The sequence below is a fragment of the Cydia splendana genome, chromosome 18 (genome assembly GCF_910591565.1).
Source record: "Cydia splendana chromosome 18, ilCydSple1.2, whole genome shotgun sequence".
Lineage (NCBI taxonomy): Eukaryota > Metazoa > Arthropoda > Insecta > Lepidoptera > Tortricidae > Cydia > Cydia splendana.
In genome coordinates, this window is record NC_085977.1 from 2210763 (window position 1) to 2232304 (window position 21542).

At 38.4% G+C, this 21542-nt stretch overlaps 1 long non-coding RNA gene across 3 annotated transcripts; it reads right to left on the bottom strand.

Annotated features, from left to right (window-relative positions):
* Positions 1-8896: 8896 nt before the first annotated feature.
* Positions 8897-21166, bottom strand: LOC134799379 (uncharacterized). 3 transcript variants are annotated; one of them, XR_010145386.1, is made up of 4 exons: positions 20656-20777; positions 20025-20169; positions 8953-9662; positions 8897-8911 (listed from the first exon to the last, which is right to left on the bottom strand). It is a non-coding gene; the product is annotated as an uncharacterized LOC134799379 (long non-coding RNA). The 3 variants fall into 3 exon arrangements; XR_010145387.1 differs by lacking the exons at positions 8897-8911; positions 20656-20777 and adding an exon at positions 20928-21166 and having other exon boundaries at positions 8918-9662; XR_010145385.1 differs by lacking the exon at positions 8897-8911 and having other exon boundaries at positions 8918-9662; positions 20656-20785.
* Positions 21167-21542: the final 376 nt, after the last annotated feature.

A 21542-nucleotide genomic window follows, 5' to 3' on the forward strand; every position in this document is an offset into this window, starting at 1 on the left:
CCATATATAATTGTGGGACCTGAATAGGCCCCGTGCATGAACTATAAAAGGCAGCCTTCTAGAGTTCATGCACGGGGCCATAGCATAGGAGCCGTCAGATTTTTGGCGCGAGGCGTAAATGTGTCGTTTATGCTTCCGATGTAGCCCACAAGATGGCAGAACCTACTATGCACAAGGAAACGTACCGACGAGAACGGTAGATGCAAGTAGATGGTTGCTTTGGCAATGTACATGTGCACATATGCTTCCGATTCAGGCCACAAGATGGCAGACCCTTCAACGCGCACGGTCCCTATAGTATTTTTTAAACTGGAAGGGTACGATGATAGATGTATCAATACAATCTTGCGACATTTGACATTTTTAAGCTATACATTGTATGGAGATGACATCTATCATCGACATCATCGTACCCTTCCAGTTTGATAATTACAGCATTTCGGAAGAAAAAGTCTACTTTTGAGGTTTGGAAATGCTAATCTTAATTTATGTCTTAATTGTCCCCAGTGGTAACATTTGAACATGAAACAACAATTACTTTGGCAATTACGTTTATTTTCCAATTTCGTTACAATGTTCTAAATAAAAATATACACTTTATTTTTATGTTGCGTTAATACTAGCGTTTTAATAATACCGAATTGCGATATCTAAACACTCGATTAATAACATTTATTTAGACTCCTTTATTTCACATGTATAAACAAATTAAATTCACCATTTACAGAAAAAAACTTTCAGCAGTACAGACTAGAATCTATATTATCAATAAACACATTCAAAATATCACATACACGGTGGCATTACTAAATTAACATGTATTGCCATTGCACTCTTTCAATCAAAATATAAAACAATTAGTACATTACGATACAAGTGCGATAAGTAAGAAATTCTAATTACCTTTTCGCACGTGTATTGTACAACGTTTTACAGTACATATGGCCATATTAATTATATTAAAAACGGGTCACTCACGTATTTTAAGTCGAAAAACGCTCGACATGTTTCAATCCGTACCGAGGAGTGTCATCAGGAGCTTGAAACATGTCGAGCGTTTTTCGACTTAAAATACGTGAGTGACCCGTTTTATATTTAATAGTACATATGGCCCTTTAAATTTTCGACATAGGCACGTATTGTCCTTAATCACGCCCTAAAGCAAGCCCGTAAAGTAGCACCATATGTACTGTAATAGTATATTACATGCCTAGGGCAGTAAAGTAAGAAATGTCTCAATCACATACGATTTGAGGGTTTCTTATTTACTGGCCGAGGTTTGTATACCATTTTTCTGCGCGACGCAGCCGGAAAGCGGCAACTTCGTTTTAGCGCAGCGGGCCGAAAGTTGACGCTTACCGGCCGGAGGGCAGAAAAATATAAAACAAAGGAATTATCGCTGCAAGTATTGAGCCTCGAAAAAGCTGATTTAAAGGAGTCCAAAAGTAAACTGTACATAGTATACTAACGGTATTGGCGGATTGACGCATATTACCATGAGCGTGGACGGCAAATCGTATCTGATCCTGTCGAGTAACGCTTTGGTCCAAATCTAGTGAATTAAAAAACAAAAGTACAAGGGGGACTATTCCGATATAGGGGTGATAAGTAATAACGTCAATTGGTTACAACAGGCTTCATTCTCAATAATATTACTAACTGACCAGCGATCACCTAATTAGAAAAGAAAATTGCTTGTCAGTTTGTAATAAAATAAAAGTGGGTAGGTATAACCACTATAACGGAATAGCCCCCTCTTAAAAACTTATTTCATATACCACATTAACGAAATTACTGTACCTACAAAGTTACTCCTCTTATCATTTCTGCATCACTAACTTATTCTAAAAACATTGGACCAAAGAGTACTTACTAACACCACTAAATTGAACTACGGGGCCGTCTATATACCACGTGACATTAAGAGTTGATATCACGTGTGCGTGACAATGTGACATTACGTTTATGAAACGCGATCAAAATGTCTGGACAACAGTAGTTGAAATTATTGATGAATACGTCACGTGATATATGGACAGCCCGAAAAGTGATTTTAAAGGTAATCTAAGTGTCCGGTGTAACGCGATAATGAGATCTACGACATTAACAATAGGGTTCATAGTTGGAAGACTACTCGTAAAATAATTTATAATTAGAATGCTTGGATTAAGCTATAAATAAATTAAGAGAGTAAAATTTATACGTATTTTACCGAGATTTTAATATAATCGTATCGTATGGTATGGGGTTATTATTTAATTTTCTTTCATCAAAATGCCTTTTTTTAAGCTGTACCTACTCATTGCTTGTTTGTATACTTTAAAGTATTTGCTATACATTAAACAAAAGGCAAAAAAAGTCAAACATATGCTTTCAGACGTTTTAAATACATTAAAAAAAATAGTTTTTTATTTATTTATCTGGATGCTAATGTCCAAAGGTGATGTGATGTGCTACTTGTTCAAGAATACAAAAACAACAACAAAAAAAATATCTCTTAGAGTCAGTCTAAGTTATCTTGAACAGAACAAAGTCAGGGAGTGTCATCATAAAGTTCATATTTTCATAGAAATTTGACATTCATGGTGACATTGCCACACTGTCATTGCAAATGCCATGCAGAGTTATCTTGGTCCGACTCTAATTTACAAATAGAAAACTTAAAATTGGAATAACACCTTTAAAGGCCAGAGCACACCCGCTGCTTGTACGCTGACGCGCACATGCGCGTGAGCTAAAATGTTTTGAGTCGCGCACGCACTCGTCACGCAAGTGTGCCGTCTTTCATAAGGATCTATATATTACAAGTGCACGTCTAAGCACACGCACCCGGTGTGCACAGGCCTTAAACAGTCAAACTTTGAATTTGAAAGCAAGTACACGATAGATACATAACAAGCATTTCACTGTCTTATGTGTTTAACACTAATATACATACTATATTTACACGAACCTGTCCGATATCACAGCGCCTCTCTTCACACATATATACACATTTGTTAGGGGAAATGCGTTGCAATATGCACCTAGTTACCTACGTCGTTAGGTACATAATTACTGAGAACGATTACCCTGAAACTTAAGTTTGAGTCAATCAAATATATCGTCTGTTGACTACCAATATATTTACCTAATATGCATTTTTAATACACACTATTAAAATGACAGATTTTACGCTCCCAAAGTATAGTCCTCCTCATCGTTTTCGATGACGGCGACCCTAAATAAACATCATGGACGTTGTCTAGCGTGAGCCCATGTGGCTGGCCAGGCCGAACTTGGTCTTAAATAGTCTATTGCACGTGTGAAAATAAAGTTGACCAGCTGCGTTGAGCATGTACACGTACTCCCAAAGTACATAGACAGATAGGATTCGCCAAAACAAATCATATTACTTAATCCAAACTCGAGGTTCTATATCGTAGCTGCCGAAGAGTTCCAATGAGGCTCAATGGTACTGTCAAGTGTAAAAATATGGGTGCATATAATTTACTCAAAAATATGTCCGTTAGTTCGCTGACATAAGAGCACATTATTGTATGTACAGTCGCCATCAAATAGATTAAATAGATTTAAAATTAATTCATGAATAAAAATGGGTTATTAGGTTATTATTACGTATATATAGCAGGCATTTAGATAGATTTCAATAGTTAGAAATACATGTGTTAAAAGTTTGGTCGTCAACAGTCGATATGTGAAGATTTTACCAGGTTTATACATAAGTATCAGTATAAGATCATCCTCAAAAATATACGAGTAATTGTTACAAAATTTGGCAAAAAAAATGCCAATTTATTTTCTAAAATCATATGTTTTTGAGGATATAGTGTAGGACAAGTATCCAAACAACATTTTCAACTATAAAACGTCTTATTGGCTAATGAAATTACTAGGAATTTTTGTAAATCGTAAGTTTATACGTCATAAGATGAGTTTAGAAGAAATTACTAGAGATCGAAAATCTACGATATTGTGAGAATATTTTTAGGGTTATTATAAATATTATAATATTATTGATAATGGTCGTATATAGTAAAGATATTACTGCGTCAGAAGATATTAAGTAAACTACTAATAATTTTATAGAACGCGATGATAGTGTAATTTAAAATTTGATGACGCATTGAATCCTTATTTTATATTTTGACTTCAATTTTAACATAAGATTGACAGGCGTAATTGGATCTATGGGGCAAATACACTTACTAGAGTCTGGCTACTGAAATTTTACCCAAATGTTTGGCGGGAAATTCAAAAAATCTTGGGCTGGTCACACTTTGTGTAGTAGGAATTATAGTTTTGATACTAGAAAATATTTTTGATTTTCTGTGCACACGTAAGGTACCTAAGGATATAAGTAAGTTGAATATACGTAGACGTGCACTCAAAGACAGCTCACATCATTTCTACAACTATGTAAAGTACAGTCAACGAGAAACACATATGCTTACACTTTCTCACCATATACCATTGTCACAAGGCGAAAAATGAAATGTAGTGTAAATAAGACCTAGTTCGATAATACCGTAATATTAATCCATCACCAAAAAATTTAAATAAGTACGAGTACATACTATGCCAAATTTCAACTCAAGGTCAAGTTCAACTTACTAGTCTTACTACATTTGCATTTTTCTTGCTTGCTTGGTTTGCTTACAGAAAAGACAGACGGCCAATAGGTAGGTATTTAAAACTACTAAGTTACAATTAATAATTTTGACTAAGATGAATATTTACACATTTAACTAACCATGACTAAGGGTCGGTTGCACCAAACCGTCTGTCACCGTTAAAGCGTTCACTAAATGTATTTGTATGGGAAATTTTATACTTCACTGCTGTTTGACGTTAATCAGTCTGTTAAATGTGGTTGGTGCAATTGGGCCTTATTCGCTGTAGTTAAAATCGGACTCTAAATATTCTGCTTCTAAGTAGTTATCAAAGTCGGACAGCAAATACTCCGGCTCCGAGTCCCCTCCTGTATATTGATCAGAACTGCTAGAAGACTCGTCATCACCGACGCTTATGACAAATCTTTTCATGTGAGCAGTTATGTTATCCTTTTGCATGTACTGATTTTCTATGTGGACAACATGATCAGTCATTTTTTTCCAATCGTTAGGGGTCACGCTTTCGAAGCAATCTCTAATAGTTCTTTCAAACTCTTGCGCAGATTGGGCTACATTTTTGCTGGCCACTTTTCGCTTAGCGATACTCCAAATCAGCTCTATGGGGTTCAAGAAACAGTGATATGGTGGCAGTCTTAGAACCTCGTGCCCATGAGTCCTGAGTATCTCATCTGCTTCGTAGATAGGCTCTTCTTTATGCTGTCCAATCAAACACAAGAGTTGTTCTTTAGTACAACGTTCACCAAACGGTATCGATTTCTCTATAAGCCAGTTTTGCAAATCTGCTTTTCGGGATTGTCGATTTGGCAGCTTATTAATTTGCACAGTGTGGTAACTTGCATTGTCTAAAACGACTACACTCGGTTCGTGCAAATTCGGCACCAATTTTTCCCGTAACCATTTGTTGAAGTTTGCCGCATTCATATCATGATGATAGTCAGCTGCGATCGATTTAGTGCTGAATACTAGCAATGCATTGGGCACAAAGCCACTTTCAGAACCAGCATGCACAATGATATATCTTTTTCCTTGAGATTTTTTTTCGATCAAACCTGTTGTGGACGGGCCCTGCCAAGACTTTTTTGGTTTGTAATGTTGATGAACATAAGTTTCGTCCAGATATATTATCGGTTTGCCTTCAGCACGTTTCAAAGCAATGGTGCTCAAGAAATGATGCCGCCAAGCTGCAATATCGTGCCGCTCAATTAGCTCTGAACGTTCATTCTTGTTCTGTTTAAATTCAAAACCGTTCGCCAACAATATTTGACGTAAAGTTTCTTTGCATCCAGTAAAATTTATCGATTCTTTTAAATCAGCCAAAAGGGTTCTGAGAGTAGGTACTTGTTTTCTGACCACATAATATTCATTAATTTTATTTTTGATGGCTTGAACATCGAAGCTATCCAAGTTTGATTTGGTAGCTTGATGAGGCCGCTTTTGCCCCGGAGTACTAAAGTCACCATTGTTTTGTTTGCCTTCATTTAGTATATTTTTCAAAGTTGAAACACAAAAACCTGTACGAAAAAAACTTTAATCAATAATATAATTTAATAATAATGGTAGACTCGCAAAATTGCAATCAATATGGTGGTAATTTCCATTTTGCGAGTTTCATACGTCTGTCTATGTGACCATTAAGTTACGTTACTTTAGGTTAGGTCAATGGTTAAGTTAAGTAGGTATACCTAAAGATTCCATCGACACGTTGGCCGCTCATATACACGTACACGGTGGCTAAAAAATAACTGCAGTCCCGGTGCCATGGAGGTTTTAGGATTAATACTGAGCAACTTACCCTCTCATAGAAAATGGACCAGCCAAAATGTATACGAGTATTATGAAACAGCCAAATTTTTTTTCGCAATGCCGGGGTTGGTCCCATAGTAAAAAATGCTCTATATAACCCCAAAACTTCCCTGTCAACGAGAATGCTAACTGCATTCTCGTTAACAGCCACGCTGTATGGACATTGGACATGTTTCGAAACGTTAACGTTTATTTTATATTTTTATATCAACTTTAACTACTGACCAGTCACTCCACAGATTTCTTCTAAATATTGGTTTTCAGTAAATAACTCCTTACGTTCCAATGTTTTGATTTTGTTGATATTTTCCAGAATTTCTAATTTAACCGTTTCTTTACACACTTGTCCTGTTTATGAGATTCAGGCATTAATAAATTTACGTACTTAATCAAACTTATAGGCAAATTTTAGAACTAGTACCTACTTAAAGTATCAAAATATTAGAGCACCAACCTACTAAATTGCTTACGACTTGTAAACATTGCAGTTTTTCTTTATATAACGCTTCTTGGCGACTGCGTACATTACCGTAATTGTTTGCGAGTTTAAATAATAGGTTCCGGACCTCACTCGGTATAGTCATTATTAATATTTTTTCAAATAAACCGCTTATATACCGCGAACAATTTGAATGGATGACATAAATTGACAACAGACTTTTAGCTTTTTTAAAAATCATAGACAATTGGTGATACCACAAGGAAATATCAGTCAACAAAATTTGGCTAGCCAGACTCTAGTAAGAAAACAAGAAAAACAATTATCTGTGGCATAAAGAGAAAACGTGGCGTTGAAATAGTGTCGAACTTTTTCTATCTTATATATTTTTTGAAGATCTGCTTTTGCCCAATAGTCACTAATACCCCAGTTAACTTCTTTACATAGTATATAATTTCGAAAAGGCTTTCACAGTCATATAATTGAATTAAAATAATCTATTTATAAAGAAAAACGTGAAATAATAAATTCTTTCATATCACACAAAAATATAGACGCAGCGCATACAATCTCAAATAAACATTGTCTTTTTGTTTTTTTAAATAATAAAAATAACATTCCTTCAAACAAACATCACAAGTCCAAAATAACTTACAACTAATCTGACTAAGAAATCAAAAGCACTAACTAGACAGAAATAAAAGCTGAAAGAGTTACTAATATTTCAAATTCTCAGGGATCAGTATTCCTAGTGTAAATTTCATTCTATAGCGTGACGTTTTTGTATGTGATTTTGAGTTTCCAAAACGCCCCGCTTGGCGCGCTGTTCAAAATCCCATACAAAATGAAACTTAACGCAAACGCGTACGTCCGTCACGCTATCGAATTAAATTGACACTAGGAGTACAGATAGTGTATGAAAGGTCAACTTTCAAAGCAATATCTATAGGCGCTCAACATCATAAAAAAGGACATTTTGTACACATAGGACCCTGAGAATTGCAATAGCCTCTAAAGCTAAACAGTTAAAATAAATAATTGCCAGTACATACATAGGTAGACCTGTTTCTTAAAAAATGTTTATCTGATAATAGGATTTGTTTAGAATATTATTAGTAGATAAACATTTCCTAAGAAACTCCAGAACTTAAGACCAATCTAAACAAAAATATTACTTCAAATGCAAAAGAAACATAAAATCTACACATTGATTTTTTACAATGTGATTATCTTAGAAAAATCAATCGTAGGAATATTTTTTAAAGGATAATATATTGTTGTTTAAATGTCCCAAAAGTTCATATATATCGACCGACGATATTACGATTTTATCGCCAATTTATCATAACACTGAATTTATCATATTTATCACTTAGTCATATTCACATCACTTCAGTCAGATGGCAACGTTCACTTCACTGTCGCTATTGTAATAAAGTCCACTACAATTTCTAAGTGAAACGTCAAATAGTGCTCAATATTAAAATTACTATTTTATACTTTAATCACATTCACGTTTCGTAGTCCATAACATGTTCCAATGTGGCTATTGAACTTTTGATTGTGTTCTATTAATGCAGAATAGTTTTCTTTTTTTTTAATACTTAACTAGTTTTTACTATTTGTTTTACTAACTAGTACAACTAGTTGAGTGCTCGAGTCACTACAATTACTAGTGGTAATATTCTTGTTACTAAAATTAGTGATGGAACTTGTTCCCAAACATATAACTAGCGGAACTGCTAGCGGAATATGTTACCAGTGATGGGACTAGCCCCACTAGTGGTAGTGGAGCAAGTTAAAGAGCCGCTTGTTGAAGGGGAAGAGCTGCTGCTTGAGCTCGGAGAGCGGTTCTTCGTCGTTTGGGATGCAGAAGTAGGATGTGATGTCACCAGTTATGGAACTAGATGGAACTAGTCCCTCTAGTTGTAGTGGAACAGGTTGAAGAGCCGCCTGTTGAACGGGAAGCGCTGCTGCTTGAGCTCGGAGACCGGTTCTTCGCCGTTTCGGATGCAGTAGTGTCGGAACGTGACGGCTCCTCGTAGTTTCGGATACAGAAGTAGGATGTGATGTCACCAGTTATGGAACTAGTCCCTCTAGTGGTAGTGGAACAGGTTGAACGGGAAGCGTTGCTGCTTGAGCTCGGAGAGCGGTTCTTCATCGTTTCGGATACAGAAGTAGGATGTGATGTCACCAGTTATGGAACTAGATGGAACTAGTCCCACTAGTGGTAGTGGAACAGGTTGAAGAGCCGCCTGTTGAACGGGAAGCGTTGCTCCTTGAGCTCGGAGAGCGGTTCTTCATCGTTTCGGATACAGAAGTAGGATGTGATGTCACCAGTTAGGGAACTAGATGGAACTAGTCCCACTAGTGGTAGTGGAACAGGTTGAAGAGCCGCCTGTTGAACGGGAAGCGTTGCTGCTTGAGCTCGGAGAGCGGTTCTTCATCGTTTCGGATACAGAAGTAGGATGTGATGTCACCAGTTATGGAACTAGATGGAACTAGTCCCTCTAGTGGTAGTGGAACAGGTTGAAGAGCCGCCTGTTGAACGGGAAGCGTTGCTGCTTGAGCTCGGAGAGCGGTTCTTCATCGTTTCGAATACAGAAGTAGGATGTGATGTTAGCAGTGATGGGACTAGTTCCACTAGTGGTAGTGGAACAGGTTGAAGAGCCGCCTGTTGAAAGGGAACCGTTGCTGCTTGAGCTCGGAGAGCGGTTCTTCGTCATTTCGGATGCAGAAATAGGACGTGATGGCGCTGCGGCAGATCGGACACTTGTCTAGCTTTGCTGTAATCAGAAAATATTATTTCAGTACATTGTTTTGTAATATAACTATATATTAAATTAACAATTTTAAAAACCTCCTACGCGGAAAAATGCCTTACATCATTTTGGAAAAGAGTTGATACTCTTCAAATTGGATAGATTTTTACAAAACATAGCCAAGTGGCCTGAGTGGACGCTCGAGTTGGGCGTGCAGCGGGGCGGGGCGTGCGGCGTGCATGTTAAACAAATGCAAACGTACAGGAGCGGCCTTAGTGCACGCTGCTCAAATCACTTGTGAGCCCGACGCCACGCTGCACGCCCCGCCGAACGCTCCGCTCTGAGCGTCCACTCAGGCCTTACACTAAAAACCACCGCAAGGAAACTCGCTTTAACGTAAAAAAAACCGCATCGATTTCGATCCACAACGTTCCGTAAGACAGGTTAGGATTATCGCACTCTTTTAACATTCGTTGAATATTCATTCATAATACAAGGTAAAGATGCAGATTTTCCTGTATTTTTTGCATGACCAATAAAACTTGCATCCTTGATAGTGATAAATTAACAAGGATGTCACGTATGCAGCTTATACAGTGTGTTTGTGATACTTGTGATGATGAAGAATCTTATTATTAACCCTCGATCTAAAAAATATGATTGTAGGTTTTATACTGTCAGATTATCTATCTTTATTATGTCTTTACCTATCACGGAATGATGATGATAATGGTTATCTGAACATTTGGGAGGCGTTCGTGGAACCGAGGCCAACACGTAGAGACCCTTTTGTCACATTAATGAATGAAATGTAAGGGGTGCACCAACTGTATGCCGCCCTTGCCATTGTCATGGCGTCTTTTTCGAGACCGGTTATGTCTGCTCCATAAAACATAACCCAAGTTTGAATTGAACCCACGATTTTCTACCACCACGTGCCATATGAAAGGTTAAAAATATTAAGGGTTATGCATCTATTTTGGACGCTTTTCATATTAAGAACAAGGTGTACACTTACAGTCACCTGCAATAATATGTTACTCTTCGAAGGCCGCAAAAATATGTGACACGCTCTTATGGCTCTACAAATAAGATCGTTGCAGATATTTTTGCGGCCTTCGTTGTGTAACATATTATTGCAGGCTTGAGATCTTAACAAAAAAAAATTTTTTTTTCTCAATCTTATATCGACCGGGATATGGACCGTGATTACCTTTTGTATTGCTTTCGAGCTTCCGATATTTCGACGCAGTTACATGCATCTTGTTGATTACATACATTGTTCACGGGTAATTGAAGATAGCGGGTGGGTGTCAAAAATATTTTTTTTTGCTTTTTTTTACGGGAAGTAGATACGAGTAACAAACATTACAGGATGTTTATGCCGATGTTTTCCTCCGGATTTGCTACGTGCTCAATAAAACCAGTCCTTGGTGACTGTTAAGGATATCACGTATGTTGTACGTTGTGAGTCTGATGTCATTATTGATCATCGAGGTTGGACACGTAATAGTTACCATTTCAAATACGTTAATAGTTTAGAGTAGGACAGGAAAGCAGGTTTACTTATGTGTTTATTAGAATTTTGTATTGCGTAATGTTACTTGTTAGAAATATCGTTTGACATACTGCTTTTCGCATAATATTAGTTAGCATAATTTATTTTCCATAATATTATTTGGCAGAAAACCCTAACCTAATCCACTTAGAAAATTCTGCAATGGCAATTATATATTTATGCGAAAGTACCATTCGACTAAATTTTTTTCTGCAGTAGGTACGCGTTATGCGAAGTGTATTTCTGACAAATCATATTCTGCTAGATGAGGGTAACCCCAGGAAAACAGGTCAAACTCAAAAGTAACTGGTGCGTTGTTTTTTTCCATATCTGCCATACTGTATGAGGTGAAAGTGTAGGCCATACGGATTTCCAGAAAAGACCCAGCGACAAAGTCTTAAGCGAAATAGCAAAGCAATAATAATGATGTATTCTAATAACAAAATCTTCGTCAGGTAAATCTTAGTTCGTAGTTCGTCAATTCACTTCGTAAAACGTTATCACAAAGATGCATCTACCCCGAATATTTGGCTAAACATGTGTTACTGACAATTGAAGGCTGTAAACATGGTTACCTAAACTCGTAGGAACCCAAACACCTCCAACCTCCATGTAAATACTTTAGCAGTGGACATTAATATTGATAGCAACTCGCATCGGATGTAAGGACGTGACGGCGGTTAAATCTGAACGTAAGCACGCTCGACACTGTGATGAAAGCTATAGTAATCATTGAACTATTATTACTATGTACGTATAGAACCGGGGCGACCGGCGGGAGCAGGCACAAATCCGTGACGAGTGGCGAAAGACAGGGGAGGCCTTTGCCTAGCAGTGGGACACAATATGGGCTACAAAAAAAAATAGAACCGACACAAAGAACCAGTATTTTGCGCCATGAGTTGTTATCAGCTGACAATAAACTATGGAAGCGGAGCGTGAATCTCGCGACCTAAACGCGTAAGCGCCATGAATTTCGGCGCCAACGACGTTTTGCTCGCGTGGTATAGGTTGCGATTGCGACAATTTCATTGTTTGGTATTGCTACTCTATAGTAATAGATAGCAAAGAGAATTTAGTATAGAGGCGTATTGTCAAAGGGTCATTCCAGCGAAAACGACACCACAGGTGAAAAATTCATAAACTGTTTTACATTGAAATCAATATCTAGACGAAAGTTCATGAAACATACTTTTAGGAATCAATAAGTTTGATTCGAATTTTATTCGTTTATGCATTTTAATCATTTTTTAACTTGCCTATAATAGTAGTTTTGATCATGCCGTCACCATTTTTTCGAGCGATGGCGCCATACCTTAGGCCTATACTCGAGTAGATGGCGACACTTTTTGATATTTAACAAATTTAACACATATCAGTGAAAGAATAAGGATCAAGGTCAAATGGCGTTCTAAGATTTAATCATACTGTAGTAGTAGTATGCTTTTTGATACAAGTCAACGACCTTCCCTCAATCGTCCAAGGTGACATGTATTTGTTTGCCGACGACGCATGTGACGTCATAACAGCCCATTCTGTGCGGGGATTAGAAGAACTAATCAGTGCCGACATAAGACAGATGCAGAACTGGTTCACCAATAACGGCTTAGTGTTAAATTTATCGAAAACACAACTATTACACATCAATCTCGGAGGCAAACCTCCTAAGCCACTACACATTCGGATCGATGACACAAACATCGAACAAGTACATTACACAAAATTTCTCGGCGTGACCCTCGACTCTTCCCTTAAATGGGACAAGCATATAGATACTTTATGTGGCAAATTGTCAGGTGCGTGTTTCGCTCTTAGTAGGTTAGCCCACGTGTTACCTCAAAAGCAACTGCGTACCAGCTATTTCTCCCTGTTCCACTCAATCATGTGCTACGGCCTGGAACTATGGGGAACAGCAGCAGAATGGCACCGCGTCTTTGTCCTACAGAAACGGGCGGTCAGACTACTATCTATGGCGGCCCCAGGTTCACCAGCAAAACAACTCTTTATACAAAATAACATACTCACACTACCATCACAATACATATTTAACATCGCCAAACACGTACACACACACAAACACACTTTCAATACTAGCAAGCTCACCCGTACCCGTCTAGGAAGCAAAGAACGCCTGCTTCCCGCCAGCCACCGACTGACTAAGTCCTCCAAAACCATGCACGTACTGGGCCCCAAAGTGTATAACAAATTACCGCAGGACATCACCACGATAAAATCCATCAACTCATTCACGCGCCAACTAAAGAAATGGCTCCTCTCGCATGCCTTTTACAGTCTAAATGACTTTTATAATTTACAATAAAGTTCACATTTTAGATAATATTTTTTTTTATGAAACAAATTTAATTAACACTATCATCACAATTGTAATAATATTTGACACACTTATTTAGGTATACCAACCAAAACTGAAATAATAATGTAATTGTATTATTGTAACATAATAACTATAATTGTAACTTAATTTATCTAATTTAATATCCATTTTTGACGTGTAATATGTAATTATATTATAAATAAATGAGTATGAGTATGAGTATGAGTACTGTGTCGAAAGTTGGCAGTACATTTACTGTGACTACAAAATTTACTTTCACAATGCGCCTCTATTTAAATTCTCTTTGGTAATAGTAACTGAATGATACTAATGGGCAACGGAACTCATGGTCGACGTAGCTTTGTTGTGACAAATGTCACAAATGTATGGCGATTGGCGGTGTGTGTCAGTTCGCTTCTAGCCGTACTGTCTGAGATGGACTTTTCTCAGTTGCACTCAAGACTCACAAGAGTCACCCGGCTAATATAATATGTTATTAGGTATGTATATCATACGATTTGTAGTATACCATCAATCGATACCATTGATAGCTTTAAAAGCGTGACGACTATTATAGTATCAATGGATGGTATACTACATATTGATATACAGGGTGGAAAGGCACGACGATCCTTTCCGGAAATGGGAGATAGTTTAGCCTAAGCTCTATATTTTCTCCATAGAAACTATGTTAATATGGGCAACCGTTTCTAAATTATGACCTTTTAAACATCCACGCAAAAAACTACTTTGTTCTAACCCTAACAGGTGACAGGGTCAATGAACTTACTTGTAAACAATCAGTATTCGACAGGAAATTATGCTAATTTGTTGCCATCTAACCATTTTTAGGTCTGCTTACAGCACGGTAAGAATCATTGCAGGATTTTCGCTTTCTTAGTGGTTCCACTTGTTCAATACTTGAATGAAATCGTTATGTTATTCCTTAATATTAATAATACTAACCACAACATTGTTTACAACGACAGTTCAAATGGTGACATTGACAACCACTCAAAAGTACGCAATCGTCTTATAAATATCTCTGGTTTCCTTGACTGATAAAAAGGTTTTAGTTTCTTAACACGTTTCACAAAATTATTTTCGAATAATTGGAAACTATCTAAAATAATTAAAAATAACAAGTAGGTTGTGTTAGTTGCACCAAATGAACTTGCAAAAATTAAATACTAAGAATAAATCAAGAATAAATACTTCTTCAATACCAAACTAACAAACCTTCTTGCGTGGTAGGAAATAGACAAGACGTCTGATGTTTGAAATTAAATTTTCATTGAACTATACTTATTGAATGTCATATTCTTCAAATAAAAATGTTATATAGATGCTCGTGGCTATATAAATTTGTGGGGCTGTGTAAAAGATATGGTGTACCAAACCAAACGGAATGTGAAACTGCGGACGAAATGAGACAAAGGCTAATTGGTGCTTTCTGCGGAGGATAAATGACGAAGAGCATACACTATATCGCATGTGCATCGACATACTCGGGTACGGGCTGCGGCGGCGTTGTAATACACGGAGGTACATTTGAACACCGTATGTGAAAAGAAGATAGTATTAAATATTGGAAAAAAGTAATTATCTAAGAAAGTAATAAAATTGTTTGTAATATTTTTGCATGCATTTGATTTATTTGACATTTATGCGTCATTCATACATCATTGCGATACTGTCAACGATCGGAAAAAAGTGTAAAGTCCCGAGCTTTCCCGACGGAGATCCTTAATCTAGCCGTCATGTGCACATGCTATAGGGTTATCACCACAGTTAAATAGTAGTATTTTTGCAATTTTTATTTTTTACTCAATTAACGATTCTTACCATTACCAATAGTCTCTGTATCACTTAAACGACCTAATACTTCCGGGAAGGATCGTCGTGCCTTTCCACCCTGTATACATATTACATTAGGTTTACGTGTATTATATAAACTCGGAATGTATCAATGCCGCTCTTTGGGGTAATAACTTTGGGGTAATAAGGTGTATCGATTAATTCGTGTCACGCTTTTATCAATAATTGATAGAGTCAAAAGCGTTCAGCATTCACACTGTGACCGGCCGCTCGAGACCGCGACGCGAGGGCCAAGGTGACGCGTGACGCGAATTAATCGATACACCTTTTTATTATTACCACACGGGGCGGCATTGGTGCATCCCTAGTATAGCAACGTCCATGACAATTCGTGCCTTATTTCAAAAAAACCGGGCAAGTGCGAGTCGGACTCGCGCACGAAGGGTTCCGTACCATAATGCAAAAAAAAAAAAACGAAAAAAAAAAAGCAAAACAAAAACGGTCACCCATCCAAGTACTGACCACTCCCGACGTTGCTTAACTTTGGTCAAAAATCACGTTTGTTGTATGGTCCATTTAAATCTTTATTTTATTCTGTTTTTAGTATTTGTTGTTATAGCGGCAACAGAAATACATCATCTGTGAAAATTTCAACTGTCTAGCTATCACGGTTCGTGAGATACAGCCTGGTGACAGACGGACGGACGGACGGACAGCGAAGTCTTAGTAATAGGGTCCCATTTTACCCTTTGGGTACGGAACCCTAAAAACAACCAATACCTACAAATAATTAATCAACATTAATTATTAATAGTTGGGGAGCCGACGATGCTAAATGTGTAGTTACTCGAGCGTCGTACAGAACTATGGGAATCGAAATATTAGATGATAAGAAGAAAAAAAAGTTATATAATTTTTTTTCCAGCGAGCCGGAAAGCGTCTACAATTTTTTTTTATTTCGGTAGGTTGGTGGAGGGTTAAAAATCGTTCAGCAGTTTGTGGATTTGGTCGTTTATGTCCACGTTAATGCTATATTTTTTCTATAACTTAATATAACACTTATTTGTAGGCATTTTCTTAATCTGACGAACACAAGTTTGACGCCTAATTTTTACATTATAACCGTCAGATTAAGGAAATGCGTGCAAATAATTATCAGATTTAGTAATAGCACAATTTATAGCGTTAATTTGGACTAATATGACCAAATCCACAATCTGCTTAACAATTTGTTGAAACCCCCACCAACCAATGGCTCAACATAGGGGCTATTCATAAATTACGTCATTTCAAATTAGGGGGGGGGGGGTCTGGACATCGGATGACGGTAGCATGAAGTAGGAGGAAATGGGGTCATTTGATGCATGATTTTTGGATGATTATAGGGGGGGGGGGGGGTCCAAAATCGTCAAGAATCGATGACGTAATTTATGGACAGCCCCATAGACGGCTAAAAGGGGTAAAGGTAGACTACACGGGGTAGCAAGATATCACTCATATCTTAATCTGACGCGCTCGAGTAACTACAAAAATCCCCTCTTGGGCTCCCCTACTATGATTATTTGTAGGTATTGGTCACATCACGGTTTGTTTGTTTGTATCTGACCGCTACAGATGTTTGGATCCAGTCGACAATAGGTATAATAGGTATAGGTAGGTATATTTAGTTAATAGTGTTATAAGCTGAAAATGTTTAGTTTTTAATACCACCATTATCACCTCATTTCATTCCCACCTTTTTGTACCTATATATTGTCATTTGGGGAAAGAAGAAAATCTGTCATTGAAAAAAAGGCAAACGATCGGTGCGGACTATTTGTCGCGTAAAATTATTAATTTCGGAAGAACTGCGGAATACATTGATTGCGGAGGACCTGCACCACGACGCAGGGGGGTGAGTGTATGGTTCTTATTTATTTATCTTATATTTTGTATTCTTTCCACCCTTCATATGAAACGGGTGTCGATTTGGCGAGGCCATTGAACCAGCGCAAGGCATAAGTTAAAATCCACGCCGAACCGGCTGGAAGGCTTAATTTTACAGAAATAGATGTCATATATTAAAGAAAACCGGACCGGGCAAGTGCGAGTCGGACTCGCGCACGAAGGGTTCCGTACCATAATACAAAAAACGGCAAAAAAGAAACGGTCACCCATCCAAGTACTGACCCCGCCCGACGTTGCTTAACTTCGGTCAAAAATCACGTTTGTTGTATGGGAGCCCCACTTAAATCTTTATTTCATTCTGTTTTTAGTATTTGTTGTTATAGCGGCAACAGAAATTCATCATCTGTGAAAATTTCATCGTGAGATACAGTCTGGTGACAGACGGACCGACGGACGGACGGACAGCGGAGTCTTAGTAATAGGGTCCCGTTTTACCCTTTGGGTACGGAACCCTAAAAAGTGACGAAGCACTCCAGTGGTGAAGGCCGGATTCGAACCGGCGTCTTTAGCAATCCGGGCTAACGCCTTGAACCCCTGGGCCACCAGTTATAATCAGGGTCTATTTCAGTTTATAATTTATATATAGTAGTGTGACTACTTAAAAAACACAAATCAAAATATTTAATAAAATAATTTTATTTGTTCCCAAAGTTGTTAATATACCAAAAGCAGGCCACTGACGAGCCTTCCAAATGGATGCCGTTACAATGGATTCATCCAAATGGACGGCATCCTAATATTAAACATTGTACGTTTTTAGGGTTCCGTACCCAAAGGGTAAAACGGGACCCTATTACTAAGACTTCGCTGTCCGTCCGTCCGTCCGTCCGTCCGTCCGTCTGTCACCAGGCTGTATCTCACGAACCGTGATAGCTAGACAGTTGAAATTTTCACAGATGATGTATTTCTGTTGCCGCTATAACAACAAATACTAAAAACAGAATAAAATAAAGATTTAAATGGGGCTCCCATACAACAAACGTGATTTTTGACCAAAGTTAAGCAACGTCGGGAGTGGTCAGTATTTGGATGGGTGACCGTTTTTTTTTTTTGCTTTTTTTTTTTTTTTTTTTTTGCATTATGGTACGGAACCCTTCGTGCGCGAGTCCGACTCGCACTTGCCCGGTTTTTGACATTCACGGACCGATTTTGGATTGCACCTACGTTATTTCAACTGTTGGAAGGCTCGTTAGTGGCCACCTTTAGATTTGATAAGAGTCACTTGTCAATGAAGTAGGTATGACAGAGATAAACAAAATTGGTTACCAGACTTCAGGTAATTAGGGAATAGTTATTTGTTTTACAAGGGGGCAAAGTTGTTGTTTAACCGCTCGTGCTAATATTGATACCCGAGCAAGCGAAAGACTCCAAAATTGAACCATGAGCGTAGAGAGTGGTTCGAAAAATGGAATCTTGAGCGTTGCGAGGGTTTCAAAGCGCGAGGGTTAAACAAAATTTGCCCCCCAGTGAAACACAAAATTTTTCACCACACCAAAATATCAAACAAAATCAAACGAAGTCAAATCCAAATGAATGTTATTAAATATTTATCATCCAAAATAATCATTTAAAAGTAAATTCTACCTGCAAACATAAGAAAACAACTCAAAATTTGCATTTGATTACTTTGCCTCACATGTGAATAAAATGCAACTTTGCTATCAGTTTTTGAAGTGCAAAGTAAGCCTTTCCGAGCTGGTGTGGTGAAAAAATCGTTTTCTAATTCATATGTCACACCTAGAGAAACATGGCAATAAAAATACACCCAAAAATTACTTTTTATCAAATAAAGAGATCAGTTTAAAATACGACGAGGTAAAAAATCTTGTTTATAATTATTGTCTTGTCTGTCTGGTTGTTACGGCATCAAAAATTAACTAAACATCTTCGCAGTAAGTTATTAGTAATTTAGTATTAATTCATAATGATTTTTTAATCGTTCTCGGCGCCAGTCACGTAGCAAATCTAGTTACTTATTTAGACACAAGTATAATTTTAGGACCTATTTGATAAGAATAAACGTGTGCCGAAACTGCTCATTAGAGTTATAAGATTTTAATTAAACAAGATTGTTAGTCCTCGAGTATTATGTACTAATAGAAACACAGTAAACATCGGTACATCAAACCATTAACGATAAGGTACACAAATGGTCAATTTAAATCAAAGATGGTAAATTATTAGCTCGTAATGCGGATGTAACGATAATTACTTACAATTAATTACCAATTAGTAAAACGCGTGCATGCACGTAGCACGCGTTATTTCATTAAGTATTTAATAGAAACAAGTTTTTTTTTAATGTAACTTTTGAGACAATTTTTTATCGCTATTGTGTTTTCTTTCAAAAGTCATCGAGGAGATTCTAATAAAGCACAGATCACAATGCACTGAATGCATCACACCCAGACTAGATGATCGCAGATGATCACTATGGCGCGGTCCAAACTATCAGATGAACATCGCCCTCCATCGCTTCACAGTAGAATTTACCAAAGCTATATCTGTGTTTTTGTTGATTTAATGGTGTACTTTTTCTCCTTTAACATAATTTATCAGTATTATCAGCTTCTTCTTGTCAGAGCTTTCTCTTAGAAAAACGTCGGCGTCTAGTCAGCGCTATGGAAAATGGCGTCCCTGCGCAGCTGCGCCAACATCGCCTCGAGCAGGAGCCATAGAGTTGGCTAGACGCCGACGCTCGGGAGACGCTAGTGCGGGGTGTACTCACGCAAGCAGTGTGCGCAGAGACAGGCGTGCCGGCAGGGCAGCAGCGCGCGCGACAGCGGCGCCGAGGCGCACACGCAGCACAACGCAGATTCTGCGCCCGCGTACCGCTCGGCCGGATCGCACTGCTCGCCCGTCACGTACAGTTGCTGGAAAACAATATTCGCTTCATTAGTAGGTGATATAGGTGACCTCCGACAATTGACCGTCCGGACCCAGACCATGGAAATCGAGCTGCATGTTATTCGTGATATCAAATACTACTACTAGAGCCTGTGGGGAAAGAGAAGAGTATTAAATATATGAAGTCCCTTACGTTCCTCGACTCGTCTCTTTCCGCACAGACTCTATGACTATGCTTTGCGAGATACGATCAAACAATAAATTACGTTACGTCGATAAGTTGTAATTAACTCTTGATCTGTGGAAAAATATAAATGATATTTATTTATTACTATTCGGAGATCCAACAGCTGTTAACATGTTAATAGGTTTTATAAATGTGATACAAAAAGCCAATTACAGGTTCTCACCAGTAAATACAGATTAACAAAAACAATTGGTGGTTAGCACTATTGCACTACACATCATTTCAACGCCAAACGACGACGACGTGTATACGACGTATTGTTTACCTTGAGACAGGAGAGATGCCCGTTGGCTTGCTTGAGATATTGTGCGATGATGCCGCTAGGCAGCGGGCACTGGTCATCGCGAATGTGTACCACACTCACCAACGCTACCTGAAGTGACGCATGTCATATTGTTTACCTTGAGACAGGAGAGATGCCCGTTGGCTTGCTTGAGATATTGTGCGATGATGCCGCTAGGCAGCGGGCACTGGTCATCGCGAATGTGTACCACACTCACCAACGCTACCTGAAGTGACGCATGTCATATTGTTTACCTTGAGACAGGAGAGATGCCCGTTGGCTTGCTTGAGATATTGCGCGATGATGCCGCTAGGCAGCGGGCACTGGTCATCGCGAATGTGTACCACACTCACCAACGCTACCTGAAGTGACGCATGTCATATTGTTTACCTTGAGACAGGAGAGATGCCCGTTGGCTTGCTTGAGATATTGCGCGATGATGCCGCTAGGCAGCGGGCACTGGTCATCGCGAATATGTACCACGCTCACCAACGCTACCTGGAGTGATACATGTCGTATTGTTTACCTTGAGACAGGAGAGATGTCCGTTGGCTTGCTTGAGATATTGCGCGATGATGCCGCTAGGCAGCGGGCACTGGTCATCGCGGATGTGTACCACGCTCACCAACGCTACCTGAAATGACGATATTAAATTTTAAACAACACGAGAATGCAACTTTTTTTTTTTAGAGTCTGTGCGGAAAGAGAAGAGTCGTGGAATGTATTGGGCCCCATACATTCCACGACTCTTCTCTTTCCGCACAGACTCTTAGTGCATTGTTAATCAGAAGGAAAACTAAATGCCGAAGCCCTTGCGTGCCTATAACAAGGAAAAGTCGAAAAGACCCTGAGCTCCGAAGTGGGCGTAC